This window comes from Silene latifolia, chromosome X (genome assembly GCF_048544455.1).
Source record: "Silene latifolia isolate original U9 population chromosome X, ASM4854445v1, whole genome shotgun sequence".
NCBI lineage: Eukaryota > Viridiplantae > Streptophyta > Magnoliopsida > Caryophyllales > Caryophyllaceae > Silene > Silene latifolia.
In genome coordinates, this window is record NC_133537.1 from 225992100 (window position 1) to 226015628 (window position 23529).

General features: G+C 41.8%; 1 non-coding gene across 1 annotated transcript; it reads left to right on the forward strand.

Moving 5' to 3' along the window:
* Window positions 1-658: 658 nt before the first annotated feature.
* Window positions 659-765, forward strand: LOC141626017 (small nucleolar RNA R71). Its single transcript, XR_012535751.1, has one exon. It is a non-coding gene; the product is annotated as a small nucleolar RNA R71 (small nucleolar RNA).
* Window positions 766-23529: the final 22764 nt, after the last annotated feature.

Here is a 23529-nt window from a genome sequence, read left to right on the forward strand (position 1 = left end):
GAGGACCGCTTTTTGGACATCAAAACCTTGGTCATTTTGGTGATTGTATGGATTTTGATTTTGGTAACATTGGTTTTGATTGTAAAAGGGTCTTTGATTTTGATTTCTCATGGGTGGTGGAGTGTATGTTGTTTGAGGGTTTTGAACATTTTGGCTTTTGTATGAGAGATTTGGATGGAACATGGTGTTTTCATTGTAAAAATTTGAATAAGGGGTACCACTTTTGTAAGCTTGGAAAGCATTAACTTGTTCGGTTGTTCCCCTACACTCACTTGGGTCATGACCCAAAGTTCTACAATTCTCACATATCCCACTTGGGATTGATGAGGATGCCGTCATGGCATTGACATGATGCTTTGATGATTTTGAGTTTTCCTCAAGTCTAGCCATAGCTTGTTCAAACTTCAAGTTGATTGTGTCAATGTGAGCACTAAGTTGAGCACCCAATTGAGTAACGGAGTCCACTTCATGCTTTCCTCCTCTAGTAGCCTTGCGAGGTCTACTATATTGTGAATTATGGACCGCCATTTCCTCAATCTTGTTCCATGTTTGATTGTCATCAACTTCGGTGGACATTCCATTTGATCCCATATTGAGAAAGTTCCTTGAATCTTCATATAAACTATTCCAAAATTGTTGTACCAAAAACCCTTCGCTAAGTCCATGGTGAGGACATGAGCGACAAATACCTTTGAACCGCTCCCAAGCTTCATACAAAGATTCTTCATCCCTTTGCTTAAAACCCGTAATTTGAGCTCTTAGCATGTTAGTCTTTTCCGGTGGGTAGAATTTTTTGTAGAAAGCTAGAGCTAAATTCTTCCAATAATCTATTCCAAGGGTGGCCTTATCAAGGCCCTTCAACCATTGCTTCGCGGTGCCGATTAACGAAAAAGGAAATAAGACCCATCTAATTTGGTCTTGAGTCACGCCCGTTTGAGAGATAGCATCACAATAATCGCAAAAGGTTTCCATATGAGAATGAGGGTCCTCACTAGGCATTCCCCCGAATTGGCTCCTCTCAACTAATTGGATGAAGGCGGACTTGGCAATAAAATTTCCGGTTAGATGTTGTGGTGTAGGAGTACCATTTGGTAGATTCTCCTCGGTGGGTATAGAGTGTGACGAGAATTTAGGCATTGTAGGTGGATTTTGTGTGGTATTGTTTAATGGGTTCTCTTCTCCTTCTATTGCGAAAGGATTGACAAACTCACTAGTGGGTTGAACAACTTCACCAACACCTCCCAAATTCCTCCTAACAAGTCTCCTATTATTCGTCAAGGTTCTTTCGATTTCACGGTCAAAAGGTAACAAATCACCTTGTGACCTTCTAGACATGCAAAATATCAAACAACTCGAAAACAATTAGAACAAACCTTGAGGAGTTTTACTTCCCCAAGGTGAAGAAAGACACAACTAATAACAATAAAAAGAAATCTTAAATCAATTAAACACCGTCCCCGGCAACGGCGCCATTTTTTATCGATGCCATTTCGTGTTCACAATTAAGAATATGTGGTCGTTGGTCAATGGTCGATACAAAACACAATTTATACTTCACAAAACAACTCTACAATTAGTAAAGAGGCAAGTAAAGGTCGGATCCCAAAGGACGGGTATTGAAATGAGAATTCTATTGTAACTAGTAGTGTCTAGGGGTGTCACAAATTGGGTTGGTGTAGAAGGTCACTAAACTAAAATAACAATGAAAATAAACTAGCAAGATGAATAAAATAAGGGGTGTAAACAATTGATTAAAAGCACTAGGGTGTCATGGGATCATAGGGGAATCATGGGATATGATCATACAAACATGTTCTCAAATTATAAGCAAGCAATTATTGTTGTGATGGATTGAGTTGGGTTATATCTTACAATCCTAGGAAAGTTTGGGTCCCGAATCGATTAGATTGTACAACACCTACAAGTCGACTTAATCTTTCCTACTCAACACATGCATGGTCTAATGAGACTCGAGTTGGGTTATGTCTTACAAGTCTCATTGAAAGGATAGAAGATGATAGTAAATGCAAGGATTCATAGGCTTAGCATTTCATCAAATATAACATGTGCATGTATTAAGATCAAAACAAGCAAGCAAATAAGATATGAAAGCATATTGATTTAAGCATGAATCATTCCCCATGATGGTTTCCCCTAATCACCCATTAAACCCTAGCTAAGAAACTACTCACTCATTATCATGTTGATCATGCTAGCAAGGTTGTCAATCATACCAACAATATGAAACATGATGAATAAATGAAAGTAATTAACAATAATTAAAAAGGGATTAAGAGATTATACCTACTAATGATTCCAATAACAAAGCAAGAATAATAGAAGTACTTGATGTTTGATTGAGAGATTGTCAATCTCCCAATAATAACCCAAATAATCTTCAATTACCCAAAATAAAGGATGAACAAAAGAGAGATTAAAGAACTAAAACTTGGATTAAAACTTGATTAATACTTAATTACAATATTGAAGAGAGATTTGATTGATATTAACTACACTAATTATTGATAAGAAGAACATGCTCTTCTAATTAGACTAATGGGGTATTTATAGTGAAAATTAGGGAGGATGCATTAGGGTTAACTAAGGGCTAAACTAGTAATTACACTTTTTAAGTTGAGCAAGGAGGACCCGGTATTTTCTGAGAGAAGGGCTTCTCTTTTCGTAGCTTGAAGAATGAAATCCGTCTTTGTCTGAGAATCCGGGCGGATTAGAGTCGGGACGGCCGGATTTGGGCGGTGCAATCCGAGCGGATTCAGGAGAGGGACGCTCGGATTGTTGAGGGGGAATCCGAGCGGATTCCAAGGAGGGACGCTCGGATTGTTCTGGCTGGACGGGCGAATTGTCTGCAATCCGTTCGGATTGTTGGTCAGCGTTAATTCTTCTTCTTTTCTTCCCTTTTCTTCATAAATTCCTTGGGGATTTCCTTGGGGACGCAAGGATCCTTTCTCAACATTGTTCTTCTACTATGATATGTACAAAGGCCTTCTAGTCTTGTCTCTTCTTGATGCTTGGTCATTGAATACAATCTGATGGGGCATATTCTGCACCCGCTGACCAAGTCAACACATTGAGCAAGGTCAAAGATATCCACAGCAAGTCAACGGCTTAGACAGCCTAACCGACGCCACCTGTCGGCCTGTCAGATGGGTCCCGGCCGGGGCAACCAGCCAGCCGGGGCACACATCCGCGAACTCATATCCAAGACCCCTCGGCGGTGGGTCAACAGGGCCCGCCGGCCTGCCATAGGTCCCTCGGCCGAGGGGTAGATCAGTCTTTCCACTTGCTAGCCACTTGGCCACTTGGCCACTACGTGACAAAAGGTGAAAGTCTATAAATACTCCTCAACTATCATTGAGGAAAGGATCCACAATTTAACCTAAGAATCACTATTCATCTGGTAATATCTTCCTTATCTCTCTACAATACGTACTTTGCCTGGTAACAACCACTTACCTCTCTAAGTTTACTGACTTGAGCGTCGGAGTGAGTTCGCTCGGCCCAAAGCCGAGCCCTCAGTTTGTTCATCGTTTCAGGAGACCGCAAGGAGGATTCAACTAAAGACGTCATTCTATAAGCACGGGTGGTAACATATTACTGCTCTGGGATTACACTCGGAACAATTGGCGCCGTCTGTGGGGAAAGATACTAGAAGCTAGTCACATTCATTCCCAAAAAAAAAAAAAAAACAAAACAAAAACCCACCCAAAAAAGCTAAGAAGATGTCAAAACAACAAGAGGTATTCGTAACTGACGAAACCGAGTTCTGCCGAGATGATACCGTCCACAACTCTGGAGTTGCGCAGCCCTCCACCGGCCGGGTAATTCAGCCGGAGTAAGGGATGCCAATAATACCAGATACGCCGCGCCCACAACCAGGTCACCATCATGGGACATGTGGTTGATGTAGCGAAACTGAAGCTACTCCTGGACCTCATTAGTAGTACGTCGGCTCACACTGTCACACCGACAAGAGCGGCGGAACCCGTCCAGGAGACCAGGGCCCAGAACGTGACTCCAAGAGACTTGAATGGAGCACTGGAAGAAGCTGGCCCCGTCAAGACGCCGGAGGAGCCCAGCGTGCCAGTGGTAGACCTAAGCTCCTCCCGCACCCGCGGAGGACAGGCGTCGCCGCGCACCGACGAGGCCTCGCCTCAGAGGAGTGAAAGAAGTCCGACTCGTCAGAGTCGGAGAAGAAGCCCGACTTACCATAGTCGGAGGAGAAACCCCACCCAATACGAGGAGAGGGGCCGGACTAGGAATGCGAGGAGCCGATCGCCGCGTGTCATTCGACACGTGGTCAGACAGCCCCTCAGTGCCTATGTCCTTGAAACCGCCGTGCCAACCAAACTAAAATTGCCAGCGTTCACTTACAAAGGGGATAGCGACCCCACCGACTATGCCGAGGCCTTTGAGTCGTACATGTCGGTGTGGGAACAACCCGATGAAGTCTGGTGCCGAGTCTTCCCAACGACCTTGCATGGGATGGCTCAGAGTTGGTACAAAGGGCTGCCCGACGGCTCGGTATCTTTATTACGCCGACCTAAGGGACGCCTTCCTAGCCCAGTACTCTTGCAATAAGAGGAAGGCCGTGGAGACGTCGGACCTCCTAACTATTAGGCAGGAGGGGGGCGAGTCTCTACGAAGCTATGTGAAGAGGTTCGATGCCAAGGTTCAGCAAATTCGGGAGATAAATCCCGAGCCGGCGGCCTTTGCGCTGATGAAAGGCCTCCCAAGGGGAGACTTTAAAAACGAGCTCATCAAGTCCGGAGGCCTGGGCTTAGACGCCGCCAGGAAGATGGTCGATCAAGCCATCAAGGTAGAGGACTATCACAAGACCTGGGTCGGCCACAGCGAAGCTGGGCACTCAGAGAAGAAGAGCCACCGGGAGGACAACCCGAATGAAAGACGCCGTGACAATAATAGGTCACGGCCTGATAAATCTGCCAGAAAGCAGAGCTCGGCGGGCGCCGGGGGGAGTTCGGGAACATACCACCAAAGGCGGTACCGTGATCACACCCCCCTGGTTGTATCTGCCGCCGAGGTCTTCGCCCTGAGCAAGGGCGAGGGCCATAAATGGGAAAGGCCTCCCAAGCCGAAGGGAGACGGGGACACGAGCCAGTACTGTGAGTACCACGGCCACACCGGTCACCTTACTGACAACTGCCGGCATCTGAAGAATGCCATTGAAGAGCTAATCCGGAAGGGGAGCCTCGGCAAGTATGTTGCCAAAGGCCAAAAGACTGAGGCCGGCGGTTCAAATAAGAAATCCGTCTTTGAACGGATAGGAGTGATCCATGTTGTCATCGGGGGCAACGAGAACGGCGGGTCCGCTCATGGGCACAAACGGCACCTGAATGAGCTATATCAGGCCATCAACTTTGTGCCCAACACAGCGACCCCCGCTTCCAACATCCCCGATATAACTATTGGGAAGAAGGACTACGAGGGAGTCATCGCCCCTCACAGCGACCCACTTATAGTCCACTTGGACATATCCAACCACCTGGTCAAGAGGTGCCTGATTGACACGGGCGCCTACACGAACATCATGTTCAGGGAATGCTTCCTCAACCTCGGCCTAAAAGTAAAGGACCTAAGCCCTTGCACCAGTCCACTGTACAGCTTCTCCGGGGACGGACTAGTGCCCCTAGGGTCAATCATACTGCCGGTGATGTTCGGCGAAGGGATTGCGGCTAAGAATGTCCTAGCTGAGTTCGTGGTCATTGACGGCTCGTCCGCCTACAACGTTCTTATCGGCCGAGTCACTCTGAGCGAGGCCGACGCAGTGATGTCCATACGGGCCCTGACACTGATGTATGTCTCGGACCGGGGGGAAGCGCATAAGCTCGTCTCCAAGGACGAGAAGGACGTGGTGGTCAACGTCCAGATATCCGCCAGAGGATGCAACTTGCAATCCCTCAAAGCGGCAAAGAAGTCAGAGAGGGGGAAAGGCCCATCCTTACAACAGGAGGGCGACCTCATGGATGCAACTGACGGCTAACTAGGAAGGTGTGCCTTTAATAAGCCGTTAGAACACTGACGATCTCAGAGAGTACCTTGTAAAGTGCCGGAGGTGCCCAAGACAACTGTGGGTACCCCGACACATGTTTATATCTAATGAGGAATCGTCCAAGTTCTCCATCAAAGTGTTCATTTCCCAAATAGTCACTATCAGAAACAGATACCGACTCACACTGTCATACCGACAAGAGCGGTAGTCACTATCAGAAACAGGTACCGACTCACACTGTCATACCGACAAGAGCGGTAGTGACTATCAGAAGCAAGCGCCGTCGCATTCACCCCAAGTAGTAGACGCTACGGCAGTCACCCCAAGAGGTAGACCCCGCAGTAGTCACTTCAAGTGGTAGACGCCACGGCAGTCATCATCAAGAAGCAAGCGCCGTCGCAGTCACCCCAAGCGGTAGACGCTACGGCAGTCACCCCAAGAGGTAGACGCCGCAGCAGTCACTCCAAGTGGTAGACGCCACGGCAGTCATCATCAAGAAGCAAGCGCCGTCGCAGTCACCCCAAGTAGTAGACGCTACGGCAGTCACGCCAAGAGGTAGACGCCGCAGCAGTCACTCCAAGTGGTAGACGCCACGGCAGTCATCATCAAGAAACAAGCGCCGTCGCAGTCACCCCAAGTAGTAGACGCTACGGCAGTCACCTCAAGAGGTAGACGCCGCAGCAGTCACTCCAAGTGGTAGACGCCACGGCAGTCATCATCAAGAAGCAAGCGCCGTCGCAGTCACCCCAAGAGGTAGACGCCACGGCAGTCACTGCCAGCACAGCTGATACTCGCAAAAACAATCAACATTCCTTAGGAACGTTAAACAGTTGAGATACGCACTCTAGACTACCTCGGCCAGGCCGAGGCGAAAAGAAAAGAGGCGCTTAATTAATAACGTGAGAAGACGAGAAAAGACCTCGGCCTAGCCAGAGGCAAAGTGAAGACGTTTACAGTTAAGACGCTCAACTACTAGCGCAAGAAAACTCAGAAAAATGGGGTAAAGACCTCGGCCAAGCCAGAGGCAAAAGAAGCGAACTCTTATTAAAAATGTTCAACAGATTACAAGAAATGCAGATGACGGCCGTCCCCATAAGGATAAGCCAAAAGACAACCTACCAAAGCTGTACAAAATACAAGGAAAAGAGAGGCAAAAGGTTACAGATATCATTTAAGCGCCAAAAGACGGCAGGGAGGAAAGACTGATCTAAAGCTAAAGCTATCCGAGGCGCCAGGAGAGCCTGGTGACAACCGCCCGTCTCCCTATGCTGTTCTTTGCTCGCCGTCGTCGCGACGTTAGCGAAGATCGTCCTTAATAGGCGACCCGTGCTGTCTCGGCGGTCTCGGCTTTCTCGGCGGCCCGCGCCTCGGCGACCTCACCGCCTTCATCCTCTCGGCTTCCTCTTTGGCGCCCTAGCCTCCTCGGCAAGAAGGGCCGCCTTCTCCGCGACCGCCTCCGCCTCCCTCTTCGCCCTTGCCTCCTCCTTGGCCTTTTCCTTCGCCTCTTCCTCCTTAGCTTCGAGCTTGTCATCAAACAATCGTCAAATCATCCCACGGAAAGGAGCCATCGAGAGGGAAGAGCTCCTCAATCACTTCCCTGGCAGCTCCTTCGGCCAGGTCCCGATATTGGGCGCACATGTTAGGGAGAAGAACGGTTTGGAGTTTCTCAATGTCCTCCTCCCTTTGGGCAATGATAGCATCCTTGTCCCGGACCACCTTCCCCTGGGTCTGGAACAGTCCCTAAATTCGTTCCTCTGTTTAAGGTAAAGGTCGGCGCGCTTCGAACAAAGTCACGCATCTCCCGAGCTTAGCGGCTTCAGCGCGCATGACCTCGGCCTTGGCTCTCTCAAAGAAGGACTTCCTTTTCGGCGTCCTCCTAAGTTTTCTCTCGGACGGATCGCCTCTTGACCTCCGCCTTGGCCCTCTTAGCCTCCTTGTTCACCGCGTCAAGTTCCGGCCTTAGCCGCTCGAGCGTGGGCGGCCTCGGCCATGGTCTCCTCTTGCTCCATAATGTAGGAGCCGGCTAGCCGAGCCCACTTCGCCAGACCTCTTGGATATTTTTGCACCCTCTCGCCACAAGCTCGGCGGGGAAATCTTCGAGGTAGGGGAGCGACGGTGACGTTTCTATCACCCGCCTTCTCAGTCGCTTCTCCATTTGCCGCACCGTGAGAACGGCGCGGCCGCCGACGTTGATCTGCAAAAAGTCAATTAAAACATCCGTGTTAGTATACACGGTCATATCGGAAAGCCACTCATCAGGAACGCCCAATGAGCCGGCTGAGTTTGAGCCATAGGATAAATCGGTACCAGGCTTGGACTTCTTTGTCGGAGGGCCCATTTCCTTGCCCCCCTCGGTAGCAGCGGCGGCAAAAGCGAGAACAAATGGGGGTGGACCTTTTCCTCTTAAGGACGAGGGGAGATCCCTCCGCATCAGAGTCCTCCCCGTTGGTGATGTCAACGATCTCCACCGTCTCCTTCTGGACTGAAGGGATGGAAGGTGGAACGGATGTCGACGCCGTCGACGCCGAAGGCTTTGTTTTCCGCGTTCGACGCGGCATGTTACTAGCAACCCTCGCCTGGGCCGCCTCCACATTCAAGCCTTTCAGCTGGTGATCCATGAGGTCATTCGGCGACACTCTGCGGTCACGGCCTGAAGCCTTAGGATGCAAATTAGCAACGGTCTTGTCCTTGTGCAGCCCCATCCTCTTGAGAATATCCTCGGACAGGTCCGCGCCAAAATGATCTGCAAAAGAAGCAAGGCAAGAGTTAAGCAAGGAATGAATCAAAATTCAAAACGGACAGAAACATTGAGAGCAGTCATGGGCCTCACACCGACCCCACTCACCCTGTGCTTGGGCCGATATAAGGTCGACATGACAGAGCAGCTCGTCCTGAAGAATGATCTGCGTTGGGGGAATCCATCTTTTCGACGCCCCACTCTTGTCCGTCTCAAAGAGCCTCATCGCCAGCCTCTCATCCTCATTAAGAGGGACCTTGTCGGCGTCCATTTTTAGCTTTTTCGGGGTAACCCATCTGTCGTGCTCTGCCTCAGTCTCGCACCGCAAATTAACTCGGTGCTGGAAGGACCGGGGCAGCGGATAGTCATCCGGCACCTCAACGTACACCCACCGATCTTTCCAGTCCTTGCAGGAGGAGAGCTTATCAACGGAGACGTAACCCGCTCCATTTGCACGCCGTTGTACCATCCGACGCGACCGAAAAATGACGGCCGGAGGTGATGAAGCCGACGGAATAAATTAACCGTTGGGACCTCCCCTTAAAGAGACGAGCCGGATAAAGCCGACTATGGTCCTAACGACCAACGGGTGCGGTGGGCAACGATGACGTTCATGGCCCTAACGATGGCCATAACGTAATCATTCAAATAAAACCGGAGCCCGTACTCCGGATCCGCATATATACGCCGGTGCAACCGGTGGAGGGCAACAGATGGCTGACCCCTCTCAGGGATAACAATTCTGTATCCCCTGCCAAAGTAGAAATGGCCCTCGAAAAGCGTTTCGCCGGAACAACGGGCGAACTTATGGGTCCAAGTACGGTCAGGGCCGATCTTGCAGGGTTCGCCGTGATCCATGACGTACTGCCTCCCCTCATTGGGAGGAGCCCTTTCAGCATCATCACCGAAATCATCTCCGCCGTCATCAACATCATCATCATCCTCCCATTCCTCCAAAATTTGAGGATCAACTTCAGGAGAAGGAGACCTAGGGCCCCCAGACCTTAGCGGGATGGTGTCTAGCATTTCCTCCTCATCAAGACGCGATGGGGAACCCCCCGGCGTCGGTTTGCTAGTCCCGGCATCAGCAGAAGACATGTTTACAGCAAAACTCGCAAGTTAAAAAGAGAAATTTGTTGGCTTACCTTGAAGAAAAGTACTAGCCGGAGTAGCGACACTGAAGATTAGAAGAGAGAAAAACCCTTGGAAAGTTGGAGGAAAGAAAATTTTAAGAGAATGAAATTGGTGCCCAATTTCAAAGACTAACTGCCCTATTTATAGGAAAAAGCCCATGAAGAAGGACCAATCAGGGCACAGCCCATGAAGCGTCAGCCAATCAGCAATCAAACACGTGTCAGACATGCAGCCACGGAATGTCAATCGTTGCAACAGTTGAATGTCAATCAATACAACAGTGACCAAGCGTTTTCAACACGCCCCTTCATATCTCTGCCTATTCATCTTCCTCGACAAATTCCTAAGTATCCGTTCTCCGCCGGCCACGTGATCAACAAAGCCAGAAAGCACCGGCCAGGGGGCAATCAGAAACAACCGGCACTCTCCACCCTGGTTTCAGCCAGCGTCATTGCCTTTTCCACATCGGATGTCCATTACACAACCATGTGGAGGGGGGATATGGTGCGGCCTAAGCAAAGTCTCGCCGAGGTGGAAGAAGCCGGGGCAGAAAATTTTCACTTGCGCAAAATATACGCTCAGCATACATCGGAGCCCATACCACGGTATAGACTACGCTGGGGGCAAATTGATGGGGCATATTCTGCACCCGCTGACCAAGTCAACACATTGAGCAAGGTCAAAGATATCCACAGCAAGTCAACGGCTTAGACAGCCTAACCGACGCCACCTGTCGGCCTGTCAGATGGGTCCCGGCCGGGGCAACCAGCCAGCCGGGGCACACATCCGCGAACTCATATCCAAGACCCCTCGGCGGTGGGTCAACAGGGCCCACCGGCCTGCCATAGGTCCCTCGGCCGAGGGGTAGATCAGTCTTTCCACCTGCTAGCCACTTGGCCACTACGTCACAAAAGGTGAAAGTCTATAAATACTCCTCAACTATCATTGAGGAAAGGATCCACAATTTAAGATAAGAATCACTATTCATCTGGTAATATCTTCCTTATCTCTCTACAATACGTACTTTGCCTGGTAACAACCACTTACCTCTCTAAGTTTACTGACTTGAGCGTCGGAGTGAGTTCGCTCGGCCCAAAGCCGAGCCCTCAGTTTGTTCATCGTTTCAGGAGACCGCAAGGAGGATTCAACTAAAGACGTCATTCTACAAGCACGGGTGGTAACATATTACTGCTCTGTGATTACACCCGGAACACAATCAATTTAGCCACGTTTTGCCATGAAAATGCAAGATTCTTACTCCTTTCCTACCAAGGGATCAAAATCTCAAAGAATATGCAAAACAAAGAACTAAAGATAAGAAATGACCCAAATAGGCACTAAAAAGCATGGGAACAAGGCTAATTCGGGGGCTAAATATGCGCTAATTATGGTCACATCAGTATGATTGACAACCTTACTAGCATGTTCAATATGATAATGAGTGAGTAGTTTCCTTAACTAGGGTTAATGGGTAATTAGGGGAAACCAACATGGGGGATGATTCATGCTTAAATTAATATGTTTTCATAGTTTATTTGCTTGCTTGTTGTGATCTCAACTTATGCACATGTTATGTTTGATGAAATGCGAGCCTATGAATCCTTGCATTTTTTACCCATCACCTATCTTTTTAGTGAGACTTGTAAGACATAAACCAACTTGAGTCTCATTAGACCATTCATATAGTTGAGTAAGGAAGATTAAGTCGACTTGTAGGTGTTGTACAATCTAATCGATTTGGCTCCGGGATACAAACTTTCCTAGTATTGTAAGATATAAACCAACTCGATCCATCACAATAATAATTGATTGCTTATAATTTGAGAATATGTTTGTATGATCAATTCCCATGAATCCCCTATGACCCCATGACACCCTAGTGCCTTTTATCAATTTTTTATATCCCTATTTAATCATCTTGCTTGTTTACTTTCATTGCTATTTAGTTTAGTGATCTTCTATTCAAACCCAAAATTGTGACACCCCTAGACACCGCTAGTTGCAATTGAAAATCTCACTTCAATACCCGTCCCTTGGGTCCGACCTTTACTTGCCTCTTTACTAATAGTAGAGTTGTTTGTGGAGTTATAAATATTGTTTTGGTCTAGGTGCTCCTAACAACAAGTACCGAAAACTAAACCTCTCAAGAGGGCTCGACCAACAACAAGCAATTAAAACACCAAAATCTTCAAAGTTTGAATCGATTTTTAGGATACAAGGGAAAATTCAATTATCCTAAATCGATTTGGGACTTATTGAAACTTGAAGAAATCAAACATACCTTGTATGTTACTACATACAAGAAGAAGATGGCTAGGACAAAAGGTGGAAACAAGGCACCTCCAAAGAAGAATCTCTCAAAAAGGCAACAAGCTCCACAAGCTCTACAAGCTTCAAAAGCTTTGGTGGTTCAAAGTGCAAGTATGGAGATTCAAGAGACTACTATTCCTATGGTGGAAACTACTACTTCTACTCCGGTTGTTGAGCAACTACATGATTATCCGGAGGTAATTTTCGCATCCGATGCCCATAGGAAGAAATTTTTATCTCTTGCTAAGAAATATATTTTACCCAACAAGTTCATATGCCAAGAGACTTTGACCAAATTGGGTGTCTTAGACCAAACAAATAATTTCTTCGAGTCCATGGGATTGCTTACTTTGTTTAATATGCAAGAGTTGACCTACTCATCCTTCACCTTGGAGTTTTTAAGCTCATTGAAAGTTACAAAGGTGGGGACTCGAACAAACATTGAATTGCGCCTTGAGAATGTTGATAGGAAAATGTCTTATGCCGAGTTTGGTAAAGTTTTTGGCCTTAGCAATGACTCGACCTATGTGAAGAAACCCGTCCCAAAATATGATCCCGCTCCTTTATGGAACGCTATTACCAGGAGAAAGTTCACATCTTACCATGATTGTTGTGCCCTTTATGTCCATCATCCAGGCATAAGGGTGTGGCACAAGGTTGTTGGGCATACTTTGATTGCTAGAAAGGGAACAAACCACTTCACTGAGCTTGATTTTATTTATCTCGAGTCAACCTTTCATGTTGGTAGAGAGTTCACCAAGAGGTACAATATTCTTCGACTTTTGATCGAGAGGTGGCTCAATATCGACCAAGGAAAGGAAGGCACGACCTTTATTATTAATGGGGGATTGGTAACTTATTTGGCAAAACACTTCAACCGGGACATCAACAAAGATGGAACTTATAAACCGGTTAAGGGAGGCCATATCATTGATCTAGCCAACATGGTTCAAAAATTCAAATGGGTCAAGAATGATACTCTTGACGACAAATTTGGATGGTTAGCAAAAGATGCCAAATCCTTCACTTTACCGAAAAAAATTTGCCGATTAAATGTCCATAGGCCACACTACCTTCTCCCACTCTCCGAGGAAGCCGATTACATTATACAACACCAAAGGGAGGACATTGCCGAGCCCTCCCCCTCTATTATCACTCCACCCTACCCATTCACTTACCATGAGTTTCAACCCGAAAGTGTTACTGCGGGGAATGACTACTTGACTCTTTTGATGCAACAAATGTACAAGCAAGCCCATGAGGATAGAGTCGATGCTTATATAGCACAATATCCAACCCTCCTACATCTAGCTAGGCAAGGACTTCTTGACCCATCTTGTCCTTTGCCTAGTTGGGCGGATAGGGAAGTCTTCTTTCCTAGTGCTTCTAGGGGTGCTAGCTTGGGTGAAGAGGAGGTTGTTGTTGTTGAGAGTGGTGGAAAAGAAGGTGAAGAAAATGAAGAAGAAAATGAAGAAGTTGAGGAAGAAAAAGGAAGTTCAAGTGCAAGTGATGATAACTCCGAATCTATGGAGATTGATTCTAGTAAAGAGGTTGATGATGATGAAGATGATAGTGATGACGCCATGGGCGAAGATTGAGGATTAGCAGGCTATTGGGAGGATGCCACATTACTTTGTGAGTTTCCTACACCTCCTTTAAAGTTTGTTTATTTCTCTTGTTTTTCATATAATTTTTAACTTAATCATGATTTTTGAGTCCTAGCATCAATTAGAGGACTCACACCTCGGTCCCATTGAGGTGTTTCTTTTATTTTTTTCCCACATTCAAAATCCAAAATGACAATTGTAATTTCATGCATAGCATCCTTATGCATGAACTCCCCCAATTTTTGACATTAGCAATAGTGTCTATTTTGGTTTGGGGAAGTTTATGCATATGCATTGGGAGCTAATCTAAATTATGCTCTCCAACCAAAAAAAATAAAAAAAATCATGCATCATATAGTATAGTTTAGTTGCATCACTTGTTTATATGTCATATAGTTTGAATTTAGTTTAGAAATCATGCATCTTCATATAAATTGCATAATTTCCTATCATATTGGTCATTGAGGAAAATGTCCATACTAGTGTGGGGATGGGAAATTCTAACATGACTTCTAAAAACAAAAATGATAAAAATTGAAAAAAATTGAAAAATACAAAAACATGTCTTTTTATTTCATAAATCATAAAAACCATAAAAATTTGCAAAATTCAAAAACCCAAAAACATGTTCATTTCCTTTGTAGTATAGTCTTGTATATATTGTGTTTGTTCATCCTCTTTATGTTAATTACTATGTGGCTTTATTTTGATTGATGCGTTATAAACAATTTGAATTTAGGATTGCATTTAGATTATTTGGTATACTAGTTGGTAGAATCATATGCATTAGAATATATAAATGTTAGTTGCATCATGGCATATAGTTGCATTTAGGAAAATTTTGTGAAAGCATCTATTTGGGAAGCTTGACAAGTGTATATAAGGCCCTTATAGATACTTTTTCTTCTTAAAACTTTACTTGTTAGAATACATGTAAAACACCCTAAGATGCGTCATGCTAGTATCCTTTGACCCATGGATTAAGGCCTAGTCAAGAGTACCTTGTGGTGTGATAACTCTTTGGCTACCGTTTATTCTAAGGTGACCCTTGAAACCATGTAACCATAATCCATGTTTTACCACATTTTGTCATCAAAAAGGGCAATGGGCACAAAAATTGTTTAAAATTTGAGTTCAAGAATTGAAATGAAAAGTCAAAAAGTTTGCAATTGCATCAAAAGAAAAGAGGAGTAACAAAAATGAAAACTCATATGCTTCAAAAATAAGCACCCTCACTACAAATAGGGTGACTTCAAAATGTTCAAAAGAAATGCAAGAAAAAGTTGAAATTGTCAAGTGTTGAAAATGCCAAACATCAAAAGAAATGTTCTCAAAATGTCAAATGCCACAAATTGGGGGGAAAACCAACAACAAATCAAACTCTCATATAAAACTCAAGTTCTATTGATCCCTTTTCCATCGTATCCACTTTTGTGCATGGTAGACAGGGGACGACCCTTCTTCATGTCTAGGCAAGAAGGGTAATTCCGCGATCCTCCAGTGTTTCTAACACTATAGGGAGTCTACTCTTGACGAAAGTATATAACGATTAAGTACAAAGGTACCTTAGCTTGGCACAACTTGGAGGTGATTTATTGGTATCCTTCTAGGCTTAGTAGTTTGAAGAAACCGTATCTATGATGGAATGTGTACCCTTAGATTGCTTCCCTTGTAGATAATTTCCGCTACTTAGATGAGCAAATTGGCTATTCATTTTTGTAGATGCATCCATTACTTGTTTTGTGTGCTTTAATGCTTGGATGTGTCGCCATTTTGGAAAGCCCTACCTTGCCTTGCAAGAAGGCATCCTACCTCATGGTTGTCTTGTTGTGAGTTGAAGCGGCGCAGTGAGACCCGCTAATTGTCTCACATCGGCTATATTAGTAGTTTAGTTTGAATAAGGGTCCTAGTTTTTGTCACCTCTTTACTCGGGACGAGCAAAGGTTCGGTTTGGGGATATTTGATGTGACTCATATTTAAGCATATTTAGTCCCCAAATTAACCTCGTTCCTATGCTTTTTAGTGCATAATTGGGTCATTTACTATCTTTAGTTTCCCGTTTTGCATATTCTTTGAGGTTTTGTTCCCTTGGTAGGAAAGGAGTGCAAACCTTGCATTTTCATGGCAAAATGGAGTTAAATTGATCGAATTCATTGGCCAAGCATCAAAGGGAAGACGATACTAGAAGGCATGTGTAAATAATAAAGTATATTGGGGAATGATGAAAGGATCCTTGCGTCCCCAACAAGATCCCCGAGGATTGTTGAGGAAAGAAGAAAAGAGAAGTGCTGACCCAGGATTCGAGTGTCTCCCTGCCCAGGACGAGCATCTCCATGCCCACAAATCCGAGCGTCCCGATGCCAAGACGCTCGTCTTGAGACCAACAAATCCGAGCATCTCTCCCATGATCCGCTCGGATTACCTTGCAGAACCCACCGTGCCTACTGCCTAGACGCTCGGGACGAGCATATTTCCTGGAGACTACCAAACCGGAGATAAGCATCTCCTTGGAGAGGAGCACTTCCTCAACTTTTCCTAAGGGTCTTAATAGTCATTTAAGCCCTTAGTAACACTTATCCTTGTACTTAATCTCTACTATAAATACCCCATTGTACTACCTAGATTAGCATGTCATCTTAGTATCATCGTAATCTTATCTTAATCAAGTCTTAATACTCTCTAAATCTTGTCATTAACTCTTAATTTAGCATTAATACAAATCTCATTTCTTAATTTTTTCTTAATTTCTCTATTGTTCATCATTTATTTTGGGTAATTAGAAGATTATTTGGGTTTATTTGGAGGATTGACAACCTTCCATCAATCATCAAGTACTTCTATTATTCTTTGCTTTATTATTTGGAATCATCTTTATAGGTATAATTCTCTCTTAATACTTTTTAATTATTGTTAATCATCTTCATTTGTTCATCATGTTTTGCCTTGCTAGTATGATTGACAACCTTGTTAGCATGTAAAACTTGATAATGAGTGAGTAGTTTCCTTAACTAGGGTTAATAGGGTATTAGGGGAAACCAACAAGGGGATTAATTCATGCTTAATCTAATATGTTTTCATAATTAATTTGCTTGCTTGTTGTGATTCCAACTTATGCACATGTTATGTTTGATGAAATGCGAGCCTATGAATCCTTGCATTTTTTACCCATCACTTACCTTTTCAATGAGACTTGTAAGACATAAAACAACTCGAGTCTCATTAGACCATGCATATAGTTGGATAGGAAGGATTAAGTCAACTTGTAGGTGTTGTACAATCTAATCGATTCGGCTCCGGGACCCAAACCTTCTTAGGGATTGTAAGACATAAACCAACTCGATCCCATCACAACAATAAGTGCTTGTATCTAGTAGAGATCATGTTTGTATGATCAAATCCCATGAATTCCCTATGAACCCATGATACCCTAGTGCTTTTAATCAATTGTTTACGTCTCATTTTAGTCATCTTGCTTGTTATCATTTCTTTGCTTTTATATTGTTGATTAGTTTAGTTGATCTCCTACCTCAACCCAAATTGTGACACCCTTAGACACAACCATTTGCAATCGAAAATCCTACATCAATACCCGTCCCTTGGGATCCGACCTTTACTTACCTCTTTACTAAGAGTAGAATAGTTTGTGAAGATATAAATATTGTTTTGTGTTGGAATATGTGTCCTCCGACAATAATGCGATCACAACTGTCGATCATGATGATCACATGTTTAAATCTCATTTTAAAGGATACAATTGGGAAGTAATATTTTTCTGTCAACTGGTCCACACATATCGGTAATGATTGGCTGACTAGAGTTCGACATTACTGTCGTGCGACGGTGGTGATCAGTTGATCCCCTTAGGTCATACCTAAAGGGTAACACTCTTAATTGAATGTTTAATAGATCGTATGACGGTACGAGTTAATTAAATTACCTTAAATTGACGGACGATTTTGGAAGTAATATTTACGTGTCTCATTGTAATTTGATTAAATAAGATACGGTCTAAGTAATCGAATTGTTTTGTTACTTAGATGAAATTATTGTTTACGGAAACAATTGAAACGGAATGAATAATTTATTATAAATACAAGATGTTGTGATTTATAAATTAGTAAACCATTTTTGGTACAAGTAATTGTGAATTACTATGTTAATTTTATAAGTGACATATTTTATTAATATGTTGATTTTTAATGGTTAAAAATACATTTTATAAATAAGATGTCATGAAATGTGTCACATGTGACATATTGACAAAATCACAAATAAAATGGACTCATCTATTTTATATATGTGCACCGAAATGGAGGGAGTATTTAGGATAAAATTGTGTTGATTATGTTAAGTGGAAAACATGATGATTAACCTAAAAGACTAGCTTTGCATGCTTAATTGCTTTTGTGAAGAGCATCTTGGCCATGCATTGGGTCCTTTATTCCCACCACTCGGTTTCCACCTAGAAAAGAAGAGTGTTTCTTCTTTAATCATTCCTCTTTTACACTACATATTTTCTAGTGTAATTTTATTCTATTCTCTAACATTTTTTACTAGAACTTAGAGAGATAGAAAATACTCCATCATCTTTCCCTCTCTTGGCCGAAATACTAGAGAGCAAAACAATATTTTGGGTCAATTTATGGTAAGATTAATATTGTTCTAGATCAAGTAATATTAATCTATTAAGGGGTTATCTTGGGTATATGCTTTTGGGAGAGGTTCTAATTTGAACCTTGTTCATCCAATATTTGGAAGCTCAAGAACAAGTGAGTAGGAGAACTCACTTGTGCCCTTTTAATCCGAAAATCATATGGTGAGAAAACGATTTCTTCATCACTTATCTATTTTAGTTTGCATGCATAAGATTTGTATTTAATTTTATGGCTAAATTAAATCATCACATATATGAATATGTAAAGTAATGAGATATAGATTTCTAACAAGCGGTATCATGAGCCTTTGGTTGTTTGCATGCAAATCGGTTATAGTTTTTCCGAGTTATACGATTAACATATAAAACTTGTAAATTTGTGTTATTATGATATATCACGAAATAAATTATGCATGTTAAAGTTTCTGATCCTAAAATGTATTTAGGATATTTTGGTTAATTTATGGATTTTTATTGTTCATCTTATATAATAATGGCATTAAAAATGTGATTTTATGATTAAAATGTCATTTTCGGACTAAAATAGCTAAACTTCGAATTTTACAGTGATTTTTGGATATGTTTTCACATATATTATTTGTAGATGACCTGTAAAGTTTCAGAATTTTTGGAGTTTTTATGCTCGAAATATGGATTTTTCATGATAAAAATCGAATTTAAATGAAAAATGGGTTAATATGAGATAAATTTCGAATATGGTTATAGAAATTTAGTATGTTGTCACATGCAATTTTACAAGATGTGTGTAAAATAATAGACTATAATGAAGTCTTTATGCATGATTTATGAATTTTTGATGAAAAATAGCATAAATAGTGACTTAATTAGTGAATTATTGCTAAAACATGCTTAATTACTAAGGAAAAACGTCACATGTTGCTTTTTGTTACCTATTTCAGATCTAAAATTGAAAAGTTGATAAAGATAATTTTTCTCATGTTTTTACGATTATAATTGATTAATCCGATAAACCGCAACATTGTTTTTCCCGATAAATTTCGAAATTTTTAACCTAAGTTTTTTGAACATTATGAGTGTCATGGTACTTTTCCAGAATGTTCATGAGTTTAAATTTTAAATTTCAAATTTATTTGAAATTTTTATTATTTATTTGGAGTTTATAGCATTTTATTGAATTTTGAGTCCATTAATGAACAATTTTAAGAAATATAAGTTAATTATAGTCAAATGGTTAGTGGAGACTAATTTTGAGTCCTAAGTTGGTTTGGGTAATTAACTTGTGCATAAATATAAATTTATGTATTTTATTGTGATTTTAAAAGGTTGAATCACGCAAATCCGAAAAACCCGTTTAATATACAATATTGGCTCCTTAAAGGCGATTTAGCATAAAATTGGGCATGTTCATACATATTATAATGCTGCATTTTATTTATGATTGTCATAATTTTATTTTATGTAATTTTTGAATTATGTAATTTTTACTTAGTATGGCCTTAGTTTTTAATTGGTATTACCCGAAATGTATGGGAATATCGATTCGGTTGTAATTTATTGTGATCTCGTATCACCGTTTTGTAATTTAATAGATTTATTTTATTTTAATTACAAATGTATAATAGGAAATTATGTAATTTGTTATGTAATTTATTTATTCCGGAGTTCCTTGAAGACGGTGTCACTCAAGAAGGCGATACATAAAGATGGTGTTACCTCGAGATGCGTGCTATAACCGAAGTTCAAGGGACCAATGGAGTTGGTTTCCGAATATGTAATAGTTAATTAGATTTTCTATTTTAGGAAGGCCATACTAGGATTTAATTTATGCTTTGCATTTTATTTATATGTTGCATGCATAGCTAAATCGCCATAACTAAAACATGCATTGTCATTTTAATCGAGTTTATCGACCGTGTCAATTATAATTATCATAGTTCACCGCTTTAGATCACTTAAAACGTGATAGATAATAAATTGACATGACCTCTCGCTAAAAATAAACAATTGAGACATAGCCTTACTGGTCGGACTATTTCGGAGGTATATTCTATTTTTCGGAACAATTGTCGTTGGAACCACCTAGACCAAAACACAATTTATAACTTCATAAACAACTCTACAATTAGTAAAGAGGCAAGTAAAGGTCGGATCCCAAGGGACGGGAATTAAGATGAGATTTCTATTGAAACTAGTGGTGTCTTAGGGGTGTCACAATTTGGGTTGATGTAGAAGGTCACTAACTAGATAGCAATGAAAATAAATAAGCAAGATGAATTAAAAGGGTTGTAAACAATTGATAAAAAGCACTAGGGTATCATGGGGTCATAGGGGAATCATGGGAATTAATCATATAAACATGTTCTCAAATTATAAGCAAGCAATTATTGTTGTGATGGATTGAGTTGGGTTATATCTTACAATCCTAGGAAAGTTTGGGTCCCGGAGCCGAATCGATTAGATTGTACAACACCTACAAGTCGACTTAGTCTTTCCTACTCAACAACATGCATGGTCTAATGAGACTCGAGTTGGTTTATGTCTTACAAGTCTCATTGAAAAGATAGGTGATGGGTAAAAAATGTAAGGATTCATAGGCTCACATTTCATCAAACATAACATGTGCATGAGTTGAGATCAAAATAAGCAAGGAAATAAACCATGAAAGCATATTAATTTAAGCATGAATCATCCCCCATGTTGGTTTCCCCTAATTACCTATTAACCCTAGCTAGGTCACTACTCACTCATTATCATGTTGATCATGCTAGCAAGGTTGTCAATCATACCAAAAAAATGAAACATGATGAACAAATGAAAGTAATTAACAATAATTAAAAAGGGATTAAGAGAATTATACCTACTAATGATTCCAATAATAAAGCAAAGAATAAAAGAAGTACTTGATGCTTGATTGAGAGGTTGTCAATCTCCCAATAATAACCCAAATAATCTCCAATTACCCAAAATAAAGGATGAACAAGAGAGAGATTAAGGAAATAAAACTTGTATTAAAACTTGATTAATTGTTGATTACAATACTAAAGAGAGATTTGATTGATATTAACTACTCTAATAATTGATAAGAAGAACATCCTCTTCTAATTAGACTAATGGGGTATTTATAGTGGAAATTAGGTGGATGCATTAGGGTTAACTAAGGGCTAAACTAGTAATTACACTTTTTAGATTGAGCAGGAGACGCCTTCGGTATTTTTTTTTCGAAGGAAGGGCTTCTTTCTTTGAAGCTTGAAGAAACGGTTTGTCTTTGGATGGAATCCGTGCGTCTTAGGCACGGGACGGGCGGATTCAGGAGCCTCTGCCCGGGCGTCTTCAAGAGAATCCGGGCGTCTTCTGGGCTTGCTGCCCGAGCGTCTTTGAAGGAAGACACACAGATTGTGCTGTGGAGGACGGACGGATTCAGGGCAATCCGCACGGATTGCTGCTCAGCTTTGTTCCTTCTTCTTTTCTTCCCTTTTCTTCATAAAATCCTTGGGGATTTCCTCGGGGATGCAAGGATCCTTTCTCGTCATTGCCCAACTACTATAATATGTACAAAGGCCTTCTAATCTTGTCTCTCCTTGATGCTTGGTCATTGAATTCAATCAATTTAGTCTCGTTTTGCCATGAAAATGCAAGATTTGCACTCCTTTCCTACCAAGGGATCAAAATCTCAAAGAATATGCAAAACAAAGAACTAAAGACAATAAATGACCCAAATATGCACTAAAAAGCATGGGAACAAGGCTAATTCGGGGACTAAATATGCGCTAATTATGGTCACATCACTTACCAAAAAGTAGAAACCATGAAAACCTATTTCGCGAGGGAGTGCACTCGGCCATCCCGGGGCACAAACCTTCTTACGTAGGGGAAGTGGGTGATAAATGTCTATCCACCAAATTCGTGTTGATGAGGGTTTTATCGGCTATCCCGTGCCCAAGTTGATGTGAATTTGGATCATGGACACATTTATTTGAAATTTGGATTGACCTCAACGGAAGTATCTGTGACCGTAGTCGCATGTGTTCCGGGCTATAGATAAATATTAGAGTAATTTTATCGACCGAGAATTCTAAAAGTATAATCGATTAAAGAGTTAGTCCACCGAGTTATATTGATAAGGGTTTCATCGGCTATCCCGTGCCCAAGTTAATATGAATATGGATCTCGGAATCATTTATCATAGTTGGGTAGAGGTCACAATGTAAATGCTTTACTTGTTATCTACAAGTATTATTATAACGATGAATGTTTGGTTTTTACTATTCCGTTATTATATTGTTCTATTTCTTTACCACAAATTCATATACGATATCATTTTGTTTTTTGATTCAAATCTCCATTAAAACATCCTAACTAAAGGCAAAATTTGAATTTTCTTCTAAAAACCTCGAATTATCCATTGGAAGGATCTCATGTAAAGAGTATAGATAAAAGTTATTCATTATCAAACAGGTTTTTGATTCTTAACTAACACATCTACTTACAATGGATTATGTTTCATATACTTAATTGAATTAAGTACCTTGAAGCGATAAATTGTTTTGGTAATTAGATTTGTCAGAAATCGTAATAGACCAAAATACCGCAACAACTTCAATGAAAGTTTTAAGACTAAACGAATAAATTGAAGAGTAGTCTTCATGAATTTCAATTTTGCTTATCTTAGCAAAGACTCATTGAAATAAGTGGGAGCATTCTCTTAAACCATTAAGAAAAGGATAAGGTTTTAAAGAAGTAAAATTAGAATGGAATTGATACAAGGTAATGTTAAATGTGACGTTATTGAGAATAACAATACTAAACCTATCAATCCCGACTGATAAGTTTCCATTGTCTTAATTGTTGGACGCTAGAAAGGAAACTACCCCAAGTTGTTCAAGAATAAGCAAGTTAGTTGTGGGACATCTAATAGGACTTAGTTCTTTATTTGATTGACATAAATTTTGCTAGTACTACTTCGTCAATATTAGAAACCGGTGGTGGTTTTCATCATTGTACTTGATACATAGGATGATTAGAATATGACGACTAGCAACGATGATGTTGAGAGGTAGAGTTATTGTGTACTCAA